This window comes from Schistocerca piceifrons, chromosome 1 (assembly GCF_021461385.2).
Source record: "Schistocerca piceifrons isolate TAMUIC-IGC-003096 chromosome 1, iqSchPice1.1, whole genome shotgun sequence".
NCBI lineage: Eukaryota > Metazoa > Arthropoda > Insecta > Orthoptera > Acrididae > Schistocerca > Schistocerca piceifrons.
The window spans coordinates 139,161,478-139,176,722 of record NC_060138.1 but is presented as its reverse complement, the minus strand read 5'-3'; positions in this window follow the sequence as shown (position 1 = coordinate 139,176,722).

Below are 15,245 nucleotides of genomic sequence, written 5' to 3'. Positions count from 1 at the left end.
CCACTGCTGTCCCCTTTTCTCTCACTCTGTTGCATGCTGCCCCTCTCTTCTCACAATCTGTCCCCTCTCTCTGCCAATTTTCTCCTCTATCCATTTCAAACATCCACCAACCATGCCCATCTGCACATACAGCCCCCAAAAAACCGGTCAATACAGCAGACTGACACTGTTGCCACATCTGTTGCGCCAGGCTGCCTACTCCTCAGAGGCTGCCACTAACATGCAGGATGCCCTTGGAGGGCAATGAGGCATCCTGTACTACTCCACACAACATGCCTGTCCTGGAGGTCAGCCTACATGCCAGAGGATGGAAAACCATTTCTTGTCTATGATGTGCAGGCTGCCCTCCAAAAATGATCCATAAGGTGGGCCAATAAAATTCACACACAACACACCTGTAGTGGAGGCACCCTCTGAAATTTGAAATTAGAGGTTATGAACCCCACAATGTTTATACTTACGAAGTCTGCAGCTTGTGTGATAAATTTGGCTGAAGTCGACCCAGGGGTTGTGAGGAGGCAGCAGACATACACACATACATGTACTATGTTTATATATCTATTAACCTTTTCCTCAGGGCTTTGTTTGCGTACATGTGTGTGAAATACAACTTGCACATCTCTTTGTACATCTCCTCTCCCACCTTTCTGTCCATCTCGTTGTTTCTCTCCCTCACTGTACATCCTTCCCTGTCTACTCTCTCCCAAAATATTCCCTATTCTTCACCTTTCTTCCAATTTTTCCCCTTCTGCTCCCCTCTCTCTTTCCACCTCTTATTGATGCATCTCTTAATAACTCAAGGCATTCCCATCCGTACATCTAGAACCTGTAAGAAAAGTCGACAAAGCAGGCTGGTATTACTCCCAAAATAAGTCCATGAAGCATACTGACTATTGTACTGGACAGCCCTCACAGTGGAGGTTGGAAAAAAGAAAAAACTTATTTCTTGCACCTGATGTCTACGCTACGCTGCAAACCAGGGTGTTACTACTCCACACAAAACACCTGTCATACAGGGCCTTAGCAATATACATCTTCATATATCCATAAATATCTTTGGTCTTCTCAGGGCAAGGATCCACTTTGGTCCAGGAGCCTCTGAAGAGTTCTTAACACACACACACACACACACACACACACACACACACACACACACACACACACACACACAATAAAGTCTGCAGCATATATATATATATATATATATATATATATATATATATATATATATATATATTACGTTTAAGAATTCTACCACATTTTCAGAATTATATGTCAGTCGGAGAAGCAGGTTAAGTCTTCGTTTATGATTAATGTTGTAAAACTGACAGAGCAGGGATGCTGGTAGTTATTAAAATATGTATTGACCATGACAAAATCGAACATATTATTTCGCAAATACAACAAAAAAATACAAGAAATTGGAAATCAGATGAATAATAGTAGCAAATGAGAAAAAGGAACTTCTGAGAGAAATACAAGTAATTGCCGCTAGCTACACACAATTGAATATGCGAGTGAGACTAACTAAAGAAGTTTTCTGTGAATACTATATACCAATGCATTGCACCAATGAATTTCGTCTTCTGTTTAACACGAGCATGTTCTGTGATCAGTCTATACGAACTTCAGTGTGCGGCACTGTCTATCAGAAATCGCTTTACACCATTCTTCAGTGCTCAAGCTCAAACTTTAGAGCACTTTATACGACAGTCATAATGAAGAAAATGTTTCTACTTGTATTCTGTACAAGAGGGAAGACGCTTGTGAGAATTATTCTCTTGACGGCGGGACAGTAATCTGCAGCGCTATGGTCAAGTTGCACACATGAATTGTCGTAGTCCTCTTCGAGAGGACACAAGGGTGATAGGTCCATCGTAAAAAGTGGGCCTCACAACACACCATGTACAAATGTAACCATTACTTTCATATATCAGAAAGTTCGCCACATTTTCCGCTATACCTATGCGGAAACTGCACTGTGATGAATTTGCTGGTTATGAACATATTTTCCGTATCCTCTCTGAGCAGTCTTACCGTGCATGTTGCCAGATACACATAAAACTATGCAAATACATACGTTCAAAGATATTCACTGTCGAAGATGTCTTCGCGAATAAAAATTTAATGTTTCGATCACGAAGATGCTTGAATATTGACCGTATTTTGAAAGATATCCAGCAAGTGAAGACTGAAACATTTAATGTTGGAAGCTGTATCAAGTCTATGGAAGAAAAGGAAGTTTCATAGGAGGTGGATTGCTCACGGAACATCTCTTGGTCACGACAGTGTGTGATAATCTCATACATGTCAGTACTATCTCAAGAAATGTGTCATAACGGCTGTGATCGGCCAGTCAGATGAGATCAGCTAGCCAAGTAGACACAATTCCGGGGAGAAAGTCTAGATGCTGTCAAAACCCATTCATTATGTTGATCGATTTAATAAAGGAATATTAAAGTTAAAAAATGTGTGTGACTCAAGGCGAGCAAATTACTCAGAATATATTTATCCAGTATTTGAGAATGAGAGCGCTTAGTGAATTCGAACAAATGCTGCACGTGACTTCAATTATTTTCTATATCCCTGACACCACACCCCAGTTACTACACTTCTTTTTCGCTCATGCGTTAATTGTTTGGCATCAGGCATATTGTTTTAGTTCATTACTTCTTTACTACTAAACGCTATCGCAATAAATTATGCAAACGGTGTCCAATCATGCATCTGCGACATTACACTGATCAGCCAGAACGTTATGACCACATACGAGATATCCGATATGTCCAGCTACCCTTTGGCAGAGGTAAGAGCGGCAGCGCGTCGTGGCATGGCAGCAGTCAGGTCTTGGTAGGTCGCTGGAGGGAACTGGCATCATATCTGCACACACAAGTCACGTAATTCTCGTAAATTCTGGGGAGCGGGGCGATGAGCTCTGACGCCACGTTCAATCATATCCCAGATATGCTCAATCGGGTTCAGATGTGGCGAATTAGTAGGCCAGCACATCAATTGGAACTCGCCACTATGTTCCTCGAACCACTCCGTGTCACTCCTGCCCTTGCGACATGGCGCACAATCTTGTTCAAAAATGCCACTGCCGTGAAGAAACGTGATCGTCACGAAGGGGTGCACGTGGTCTGCAACCAGTGTACTGTACTCCTTGGTCGTCATGGTGCCTTGCGCGGGCTCCACTGGGCCGACGGCTGGCCACGTGAATATTCCACAGAGCATAATACAGCCGCCGCCAGCTTGTCTCTGTCCCACAGTACAGGTGTCAAGGAGCTGTTCCCCTGGAAGACGACGAATTTGCGCCCTTCCACCGCCATGATGAAGGAGTTACCGGGATTCATCACACCATGCATCGCTCTGTCACCGGAACAATGTCCAGTGCCGATTGTCACTGGTCCATTTTAATCGTAGTTACCGATGTCGCCGTGTTAACATTGGCACATGCATGGGTCGTCGGCTGCAGAGGTCCATCATCAACAGTGTACGGTGCACTGTGTGTTCCGACATACTTGCAGCCACCGTATTTCGCCACCTGTCCCATTTTACTAATCTGCCCAGACTCCGACGCCCTTGGATTCACCACGTGTTAAACACACTACCACAGCACTCCTCGAGCAACCGACAAGCTGTGAAGCTTCCGAAATGCTCGTGACGGGTCATCAAAATCTGCCTTGGTCAACCTTCCCCATTGCACACACGGACAGCTCGTTCACTTATTACATGCACCGTGCTTGTGCCTGATTAGTAGCTGTCATTCCTCGCCAGATGACGCCGCTATCGCCTGGACGGGTTTATATCGATAGTAGATCAGTGGTCATAACGTTCTAGCTGATCAAAATATATCATTGTACGACGCATAGTTCGGGAGATGTGACATCATAAACATTCAGATGCGTGAAAAACTAACTTCTCTTAAAAAGGAGCTCGAATTATTTTGACTATGCAGGTTTTACTTACTGAAAGTAAAATATTTAACACATTAACACATTTATTACGTAATCTGACGTCTGAGGCTGCTTTGTAGACGGAAGTTCGATTCTTTAAAGACTCTGGGGTGGGGAGTCATTGGTCTTATAATATCCTCCAAAGATAAAAGAACAGATTTAAACCTGAGAGACGAGGAAGATAGTTAAGTGTCATTAATTACTGTCATAGACGCACTGGCATCTTTGTGCGTGAAGTAACCATAGTTCTTTCCTTTGGTTCTTAGTTCTCTGGAAAGAGGTTGCAGTATATCTTTTACGTACGTATCAGACGTTATGGTTTAGTGGAGAAAGACAAGTCAAATAATTCGTGTTGAGCTACTTCCTATTTTATTTCCACATTATGGGGCCCTAAATGTAAATGATGATGGTTCTCAGAACACATCAACGTCGGTTGCTATATGCATTGACATACACATGTAAATGTAACTATTCATTATCAGATTATTTCATCATGAACCTGTCCATCGCGCACAGACTGCAACAGGCAGTGATGTCGAGGACGATACACATCATGTTTTAACAGATGCGCTGTCGATTAACCGTTAATCGGGTGAGTTATGATGAAAAATGGGAAATATTACTATAGCGTTTTTGTCTTCTACACGCAGAATTTCCAGCAGGACTTGTCCTACGGAAACATCATGCGAAATGTTTTTTAATCGATCGTGTACGGTTTTAGCACTTTAGGATCATTAAAGGGATGGGTTTGGTTGCATTAGGCGAGTGTTTGTCGTATTCTTTGATGCTGTGACACGTCATATATTGATCAGACCGTGAAGACAGCGTGGAATTGATGTGCTGAGCATAACAAATCTGCTGTTGTAGAACAGAGCCTTGTCACTGGTCATCTTATGGAAAATAGCGTGTAGACTCAGCCATACCAATTATTGGAACACTGTTATTAAGGATGCAGTTGAGATTACAGTAACAAGCTATCTTTATGTATGGAGGATTCTTGCTCAAATTCGCCTTGGATCCTGTTCTCTCCATGGTCAAACAGTAGATGGACAGAGCTAGTGCTAGGTCACCCGTCGGCTTCCGCCCCCGATGGCTGTGTGGTCAGCCGCGGCCGAATGTCAATCCTAAGGGCCTTTTTTCGATTCCCGGCTGGGTTGGAGATTTTCTCCACTCAGGGACTGGGTGTTGTGTTGTCCTAATCACTGTCATTTCATCCCCATCGACGCGCAAGTCGCCAAATTGGCGTCATATCGAAAGACTTGCACCCGGAGTACGGTATACCCGAGGGGAGACCCTAGTCACACGACATTTACATCTACCCGTCGGCTAATAATCTTCACGATCGATAACTTCTGACGCTTGTCATCCTTGGATGTGCCTGACGGCTGGTTAGTGTTCACAGTAAGCGTGATCTTGTGTGTGTGTGTGTGTGTGTGTGTGTGTGTGTGTGTGTGTGTGTGTGTGTGTGTGTGTGTATGAGTGAGTGTCTGCGTGTTATCTTTTGGCATATGCTCTGCGTAGCAAGGTATTAATTTCCCTCGCACAGCCATCTATTGTCGCACTGCTGTCTTGAAAATAACAGTGTGCACCTGTCGAAATATCAGCAGTTATCAAACACGTCACTCGGCTGCATTACCGTGAGTTATTTCAACGTACGTGCAGTTCATTGAAGCATTACTCTTCTTCTTTCATTCATAATGTAGGCTAGCTGCTAGTGTGTGGTCATTCTGTGTGACAATACATGTTCCGACACATTTCGTCGCATGTGTTCATACGCCACGGCGCATACTTCGAATCAAAACTTGAAGAGATGCTCTGTCCTCTGATGTGTGTCACTTCTCTGTATGTGATTTAGCTTTTGCGCAATCGTCTTATGAAACCCTGAACGTGCTCAAGGGTAATCCTGTCTTATTACAAGAAAGTTATAGTTAAGAACCTCCAGTAACTGCTGATAAGTAAACATTTATTCAACACCAGTTTCGACACGCTATCACCATCAGCTGACATAAAACTATTCACATCAGTCATATTCTGGGTTATTCAAAATGGTGTAAATACTTGCATGTGAGTGTAAAACATGTTTGTAGTCAGGTAATGTATTACATGACTATACGAGGGTCGTTCAATAAGTAATGGAACACAATGTGTTTCTTCTGAGAGCTGGTTCATTTTACTCAGGATTCCAGTATACCATCCCCACTCTTTTGGATACAAATCCTATTTTACAACGTAGTATCCGTTCAAGGCGACGGCCTTACCTACGTTAATGGAGGGGTCTGTATGACCATATGGTACCATCACATAGGCTGACGTCGCATCCAACGTCTTGCTGCATCAACAACCTCCCCATCTCCAAGTACTGCTTCCCACAGAGTGCTTACTTCAGTGGCCAAACGACGGAAGTCAGAAGGTGCGTAATCGATGGGGAACCCAGCGGGCACACACCTTAGAATACCAAAATTCTTGGACGAGTGTGTCAACACTTCCAGTAGAGACGTCCCATTGGACAGCATGTGGTCCGTCGATCACCACGAATGATAGTGTCCACACGTTCCAACACTGCAGGAGTCACAGCTATATGCGGCTTGCCGCCATGCAAATGATCGGCCTGGAATGCGGGATCTTGTTGCGAAGATGCTTCGCTCAACGACTCAGTGTGCTTTTGTTAACTGCAAGGTATCCGTAGACATTCTGCAAGCGCCTATGAATATCTGCGGCACTCTGGTTTTAGGCGAAAAGAAACTGAATGACAGCTCTCGGCCTGGAACGCATCCCCGTTACAGACACCGTTTTGAATGTTATGAATAGTGCGGCCACCTATCGGAACTTCGTGAAATTATATGGGAAGAAGCGGGAATATTCCACGATGTCCCACAACAAATTTTGAATATTTTCAACCGAAAAATATGTGTTGTGTTACTTATTGAATGCCCCTGGTGTGTAAAGAAACAGCAGCCCAATAAGTTTTTTGTGTCATGTTGACAAATCAATGTATGAACCGTCAGCCATATGGCACACGTCCTGTCTGTTGTCCAATTCGGCTCAACGTTACCCTAAAGTGTCCGCATCACTGCTGCCCTGATATGCCCTCGTAAGCCAGCAATGTTGTGCAAAAGTGGGAGCGTGAAAACAGTCTTTGATTTAACCGCACCAGTGAAAGTCGACAACTGTTATATCCGGAGAACGTGGTGGCCGTCCCAGTAACTGGATTCCAGCTGCGGCACGACCGATCCCTTGACGTGGGAACTTAGCTTCCGAGAACTGGTGAACATAATTGTGAAAGTGCAATGGTGCATCATTACGCTGGAAAATGTGATTATATCTGTCCTGCAAGTGCTGTATGAGACACGGCTGAAGACTCTGCAGCTGAAAATGTCCATCGATCGTCGGCTCTGCAAAGAGGAACTGTCCATACACAATTTTCCTTTACAAAGTAGAGCACATTAGGCTTTGGGGACCCACCGGCATTGTTCGATAACAATGTGGGATTGCTCTTCTGCCCGTACGCGCATATTATGCCGTTTTACTGCTCAGTTCAGCTGAAACGTAGGCACATCTCTGGAAATCAACTTGCAGGTGAAGCAGTCCTCTTCCATTAAGTACTGAAAACGAGGCGAAACTGTTTCCACAAACGATTGTCGGAATGCCTTGGAGTGAATGATCCCGATACCGTTTCATCTGCACGCGTTTCTCAGCCAAATAGTCTGTTGTCTAGGCTCTGGCTATCGACTGGCACGTGACTTTGAATTTTATGGATTTTAGAAAAACTTTTTTCCTTATCCGTTCATCCTCTTCCTGAGGCGTTGATGGCTGCTCAGCGCTTTTGCTTTTACGAAGGCATCCCCTTAAATTTCTGTACCCACTTGTAAATAGCTTATCTGCTGGGTGGCGCCTTGTTAAATGTGATAATGAATTTCCGACTAACTTCGATTGCGTAGTCGCTCATCCAGAACTGCATCACTTAAAATGCCTTCTCCGTTGGCCTGGCTGCCGTATTGGTGCAGACCACAAAAATGTCATCTTGACTTGCCGTTTCCAAACATACACTCCTGGAAATGGAAAAAAGAACACATTGACACCGGTGTGTCAGACTCACCATACTTGCTCCGGACACTGCGAGAGGGCTGTACAAGCAATGATCACACGCACGGCACAGCGGACACACCAGGAACCGCGGTGTTGGCCGTCGAATGGCGCTAGCTGCGCAGCATTTGTGCACCGCCGCCGTCAGTGTCAGCCAGTTTGCCGTGGCATACGGAGCTCCATCGCAGTCTTTAACACTGGTAGCATGCCGCGACAGCGTGGACGTGAACCGTATGTGCAGTTGACGGACTTTGAGCGAGGGCGTATAGTGGGCATGCGGGAGGCCGGGTGGACGTACCGCCGAATTGCTCAACACGTGGGGCGTGAGGTCTCCACAGTACATCGATGTTGTCGCCAGTGGTCGGCGGAAGGTGCACGTGCCCGTCGACCTGGGACCGGACCGCAGCGACGCACGGATGCACGCCAAGACCGTAGGATCCTACGCAGTGCCGTAGGGGACCGCACCGCCACTTCCCAGCAAATTAGGGACACTGTTGCTCCTGGGGTATCGGCGAGGACCATTCGCAACCGTCTCCATGAAGCTGGGCTACGGTCCCGCACACCGTTAGGCCGTCTTCCGCTCACGCCCCAACATCGTGCAGCCCACCTCCAGTGGTGTCGCGACAGGCGTGAATGGAGGGACGAATGGAGACGTGTCGTCTTCAGCGATGAGAGTCGCTTCTGCCTTGGTGCCAATGGTGGTCGTATGCGTGTTTGGCGCCGTGCAGGTGAGCGCCACAATCAGGACTGCATACGTCCGAGGCACACAGGGCCAACACCCGGCATCATGGTGTGGGGAGCGATCTCCTACACTGGCCGTACACCACTGGTGATCGTCGAGAGGACACTGAATAGTGCACGGTACATCCAAACCGCCATCGAACCCATCGTTCTACCATTCCTACACCGGCAAGGGAACTTGCTGTTCCAACAGGACAATGCACGTCCGCATGTATCCCGTGCCACCCAACGTGCTCTAGAAGGTGTAAGTCAACTACCCTGGCCAGCAAGATCTCCGGATCTGTCCCCCATTGAGCATGTTTGGGACTGGATGAAGCGTCGTCTCACGCGGTCTGCACGTCCAGCACGAACGCTGGTCCAACTGAGGCGCCAGGTGGAAATGGCATGGCAAGCCGTTCCAGAGGACTACATCCAGCATCTCTACGATCGTCTCCATGGGAGAATAGCAGCCTGCATTGCTGCGAAAGGTGGATATACACTGTACTAGTGCCGACATTGTGCATGCACTATTGCCTGTGTCTATGTGCCTGTGGTTCTGTCAGTGTGATCATGTGATGTATCTGACTCCAGGAATGTGTCAATAAAGTTTCCCCTTCCTGGGACAATGAATTCACGGTGTTCTTATTTCAATTTCCAGGAGTGTATAACCATGTACTACCTTAGCTCAATAAAAGCATCTTTTACATTCACTCGAAAGTATCTAGATAATTTTGACTAACCCTGTAGCATCGTTCCCACTGAAGCTTCCGAAAATAGAATACGTAAACTCATCCTGTGTCACTGAAACTGCCGTCAAAAGGAACGTGCATAAGAAACACATTCAACAGTAAAATTCGTTAATATATACTCAGTAGCAAAAATAGTAAATGTAGAGTAATGAATACATTTCTGTAGGTAACACACTTAAGTTATTAATATTACTAGATCACAAGTTAGTGTACGTGCGAAATAAATCATTTACCGGCCGCTGTGGCCGAGCGGTTCTAGGCGTTTCAGTACGGAACCGCCCTGCTGCTACGGTTGCAGGGTCGAATCCTGCCTTGGACATGGGTGTGTGTCCTTAGGTTAGTCAGGTTTAAGTAGTTCTAAGTCTAGGGGACTGATGACCTCAGATGTTAAGTCCCATAGCGCTGATCGATTTGAACCATTTTTGAAATAAATCATTCCAAATATGCAATGATGGGACATTAATAACCGGTGGGACAGCCATGAAGTTGAATGCATGCACGCAAAGGTGCTGTAGATGTCCCAGATGCAAGTTTGTGGGATGGAGTGCCATGGTTGTTGCACCTGATCGGTTCATAAGGGGACAATTACTGCTGTCTGTGGATCACGCTGGAGCTGTCGCCGGATGATGTCCCATATTTGCTCGATTGGAGACAGATCTGGTAACCAAGCAGGCCAAGGCAACTAGTTGACTCTTAGAAGAGCTTATTTGGCCACAACAGCGGCCTGTAGCCGAGCGTTATGATGTTTGACAACACCCCCTGGAATTAATTAGCACAAAAGATCGAATCACCAGACTCACGCATTAATTCGGAGTCAGGGAGCGTGGGATAATCATGAGAGTGCTCCGGGCTACCATACTCGAGGTAACTCGAGGTGTAGGCCCAAGGTGTGCGGCACGCAGACGGGTTGCTTACAGGCCCTCATCTGGCAACACGTCCGTCAGTGGCACCGATGCAAAACCAGCTTCCATCAGGAAAAGACAACAGACATCCACCCTGCCCTCAAATAAGCTCTACCTTGACCCTACTGATGTCGAAAATGGAAATGGTTTGCGTTTAGTCGAATGCGCGCTGGAGAGCGTCTGGCACGTAGCAACCCTTGAAATATCCGATATGTAACGGTTCGTTATATCATGGTAGTACCAAGTGCTGCTCAAACTTCCGCTTCAGGCGCAGTACGATGCGCTAGAATCTTACGCCGAACGTTATGGTCTTTGTCTCGGTAGTGCCATGTGGCCTTCGGGAGCCCGATCTGCTTGCGATCATACATTCCCGTCACCACCGTTGACAGCAACCTCATACAGCGGCTACATTTCTGCCAAACCCTTCTGCAGTATAACAGAAGGAACATCCAGCTTCTCGTAGCCCTATTGCACGACCTCTTTCACACCCAATGAGTTGTTGTCAGTGGTTTCTCTATCCCCTTAAAAGCATTCTTGGCTAACACTAATTCACCATGGCCAATCTCAAAGGTAACGTAACGCTCACTACCGTTACAGCGTGTATCCTCATAGTGGCGCTACTAGCGCTACTCTTACACTACGGGCACAGAATTTGAATACACATCATCTTTCAGATGTAAAAACACGCCAACCACCTTTCGTTTTTGTCACACCGCTCCACCTTAGTGTCGTGATATTTTTTTCGTCACTGTAGTTTACTGTCTAACTTCAGATTCCATTCCACGGTATTATTGTCTTTGACTCCACAAAGAGAACGCTACGACACCGGTTCTTTATTCGCACGAAATAATGGCCGCTATCGACAAGAGATCTCAAGTTGATTCCGTATTTCTAGATTTCCGGAAAGCTTTTGACACCGTTCCTCACATGCGACTTCTAATCAAGCTGCGGGCCTATGGGGTATCGTCTCAGTTGTGCGACTGGATTCGTGATTTCATGTCAGGAAGGTCGCAGTTCGTAGTAATAGACGGCAAATCATCGAGTAAAACTGAAGTGATATCAGGTGTTCCCCAGAGAAGCGTCCTGGGACCTCTGCTATTCCTGATCTATATAAATGAACTGGGTGACAATCTGAGCAGTTCTCTTAGGTTGTTCGCAGATGATGCTGTAATTTACCGTCTAGTAAGATCATCCGAAGACCAGTATCAGTTGCAAAGCGATTTAGAAAAGATTGCTGTATGGTGTGGCAGGTGGCAGCTGACGCTAAATAACGAAAAGTGTAAGGTGATCCACATGAGTTCCAAAAGAAATCCGTTGGAATTCGATTACTCGATAAATAGAACAATTCTCAAGGCTGTCAATTCAACTAAGTACCTGGGTATTAAAATTACGAACAACTTCAGTTGGAAAGACCACATAGATAATATCGTGGGGAAGGCGAGCCAAAGGTTGCGTTTCATTGGCAGGACACTAAAGAGACAGTTTACACTACACTCGTTCGTCCTCTGTTAGAATATTGCTGCGCGGTGTGGGATCCTTACCAGGTGGGATTGACGGAGGACATCGAAAGGGTGCAAAAAAGGGCAGCTCGTTTTGTATTATGACGTAATAGGGGAGAGACTGTGGCAGATATGATACGCGAGTTGGGATGGAAGTCATTAAAGCAAACACGTTTTACGTCGCCGCGAGATCTATTTACGAAATTTCAGTCACCAATTTTCTCTTCCGAATGCGAAAATATTTTGCTGAGCCCAACCTACATAGGCAGGAATGATCATCAAAATAAAATAAGAGAAATCATAGCTCGAAGAGAAAGGTTTAGGTGATCGTTTTTCTCGCTTTTCGGGAGTGGAATGGTAGAGAGATAGTATGATTGTGGTTCGGTGAACCCTCTGCTAAGCACTTAAATGTGAATTGTAGAGTAATCATGTAGATGTAGATGAAGTAAATAATTTCGCGATACCTCATGATGGTGGGTTGACGGAAAGCGGTAGAGAAAACAAGTCTTTTAATCTGTAGTTCTAGGTGGTTCTTAAATTTGACTTTCTCGAAATATGTAGAAGCTTCGGTCGCTACCTGCACAAAACGGGGTACTATTCCTTGTAGACTGAGGTACAGGCTATGGCTGCCCCCCCCCCCCTCCTCCCACACACACACAATGTATTGCGTGCAGCCGGAGCGGCTTCTCTGCCGCCCACCTCAGTTCGATGTCCGCCTCCTGTGGGACGGCGCCGGCCCTCGGCGCGCCCATTTTGCATTCAATGCTAATCGTCCCGGCATCGCCGGCCGCTTAGCTGCGCTTAGCGCGCTCCGCGTTAAGGGCCGTGGGCGTTGGGTCGCTGCTCTGCCCGTGGAGGATTTGGCGACCGTGACAGGATCCGACGTGGGCACGAGTGGGGTTACGACATTGATTTTCATGTTTCCATTCGCTGTCTCCACTGTACACAACTGTGAACACTATTTACGAAGTTACTACGTAACTTCCACTGCCTACGATCAAACATGATGCATCTCGGAAAGAGGTATCTTGTATTTTGTTCATAATTATCGCATTAGATCCGTGTAATTACAACTGAATGAAAGGAATTTTTCGAGCCACAAGCTTTCCGCCTTCGTTGTTTGCAGGCGTGACCAGTTGCCTGAAACGCATGATAATATATAATCATACCGTTGGGTTGGTGCACAAGTTCGTAGCGTTTCCCCATAAGTTTAATAAACACAACAGATATGTATAACAAAGACCTTAGTCATCAGTAACATACACTCCTGGAAATGGAAAAAAGAACACATTGACACCGGTGTGTCAGACCCACCATACTTGCTCCGGACACTGCGAGAGGGCTGTACAAGCACTGATCACACGCACGGCACTGCGGACACACCAGGAACCGCGGTGTTGGCCGTCGAATGGCGCTAGCTGCGCAGCATTTGTGCACCGCCGCCGTCAGTGTCAGCCAGTTTGCCGTGGCATACGGAGCTCCATCGCAGTCTTTAACACTGGTAGCATGCCGCGACAGCGTGGACGTGAACCGTATGTGCAGTTGACGGACTTTGAGAGAGGGCGTATAGTGGGCATGCGGGAGGCCGGGTGGACGTACCGCCGAATTGCTCAACACGTGGGGCGTGAGGTCTCCACAGTACATCGATGTTGTCGCCAGTGGTCGGCGGAAGGTGCACGTGCCCGTCGACCTGGGACCGGACCGCAGCGACGCACGGATGCACGCCAAGACCGTAGGATCCTACGCAGTGCCGCAGGGGACCGCACCGCCACTTCCCAGCAAATTAGGGACACTGTTGCTCCTGGGGTATCGGCGAGGACCATTCGCAACCGTCTCCATGAAGCTGGGCTACGGTCCCGCACACCGTTAGGCCGTCTTCCGCTCACGCCCCAACATCGTGCAGCCCGCCTCCAGTGGTGTCGCGACAGGCGTGAATGGAGGGACGAATGGAGGCGTGTCGTCTTCAGCGATGAGAGTCGCTTCTGCCTTGGTGCCAATGATGGTCGTATGCGTGTTTGGCGCCGTGCAGGTGAGCGCCACAATCAGGACTGCATACGACCGAGGCACACAGGGCCAACACCCGGCATCATGGTGTGGGGAGCGATCTCCTACACTGGCCGTACACCACTGGTGATCGTCGAGGGGACACTGAATAGTGCACGGTACATCCAAACCGTCATCGAACCCATCGTTCTACCATTCCTAGACCGGCAAGGGAACTTGCTGTTCCAACAGGACAATGCACGTCCGCATGTATCCCGTGCCACCCAACGTGCTCTAGAAGGTGTAAGTCAACTACCCTGGCCAGCAAGATCTCCAGATCTGTCCCCCATTGAGCATGTTTGGGACTGGATGAAGCGTCGTCTCACGCGGTCTGCACGTCCAGCACGAACGCTGCACCAACTGAGGCGCCAGGTGGAAATGGCATGGCAAGCCGTTCCACAGGACTACATCCAGCATCTCTACGATCGTCTCCATGGGAGAATAGCAGCCTGCATTGCTGCGAAAGGTGGATATACACTGTACTAGTGCCGACATTGTGCATGCTCTGTTGCCTGTGTCTATGTGCCTGTGGTTCTGTCAGTGTGATCATGTGATGTATCTGACCCCAGGAATGTGTCAATAAAGTTTCCCCTTCCTGGGACAATGAATTCACGGTGTTCTTATTTCAATTTCCAGGAGTGTGTTATCGCCTAATATTTATAACAGTCGGCTAACGCTTTGGTTAGCTTTTCAATTCCGCGACTGTAGAAATCACGTGGTTTTGAGGCGAAGAACTCGTCAAGCCTCGTTCGAAGAATTTGAATTTTCTTCGCGGTTGTTCGATAGAGAGCGGAAAAGGCGAAAACCCGAGGACGCAAGATCGGGTTAACAAGGTAGGTGTGGAATGCCTTCCCAATCCAGCTCCTTGTCAGCTTTTTGTCAATCTAGCAGAACGTGAGCGTTAGTTATCGTGGAATAGCGTCACTTCACGCAGTCTTCCTGGTCGTCATTCTTGGACTGCGTCTACCAAACGTCTCAGTTGTTGACAATAAATGTCAGCAGTCATGGTTACACTTCGGGGAAGCAATTCGTAATACAACACACCGTCGCTGTTTCACGAGTTGCATAACATTGTCTTTTGCAGATAAGCGCAGCTCCTTCTCGGAGGATTGCTGACTGCTTTGTTTGGATGCGATACCCATACACCCGATTTTCGAACCTTCCTCATTACATGTAAATACATCGCGATGGTGGAATGATTACAGTGTGCCACATTTGTCATTTCTCTCTGGCGTGGATCATTGTGCATTAACGCGTTTAAACGATCTTCGTTAAACCCCGAGGTCTTCGGTG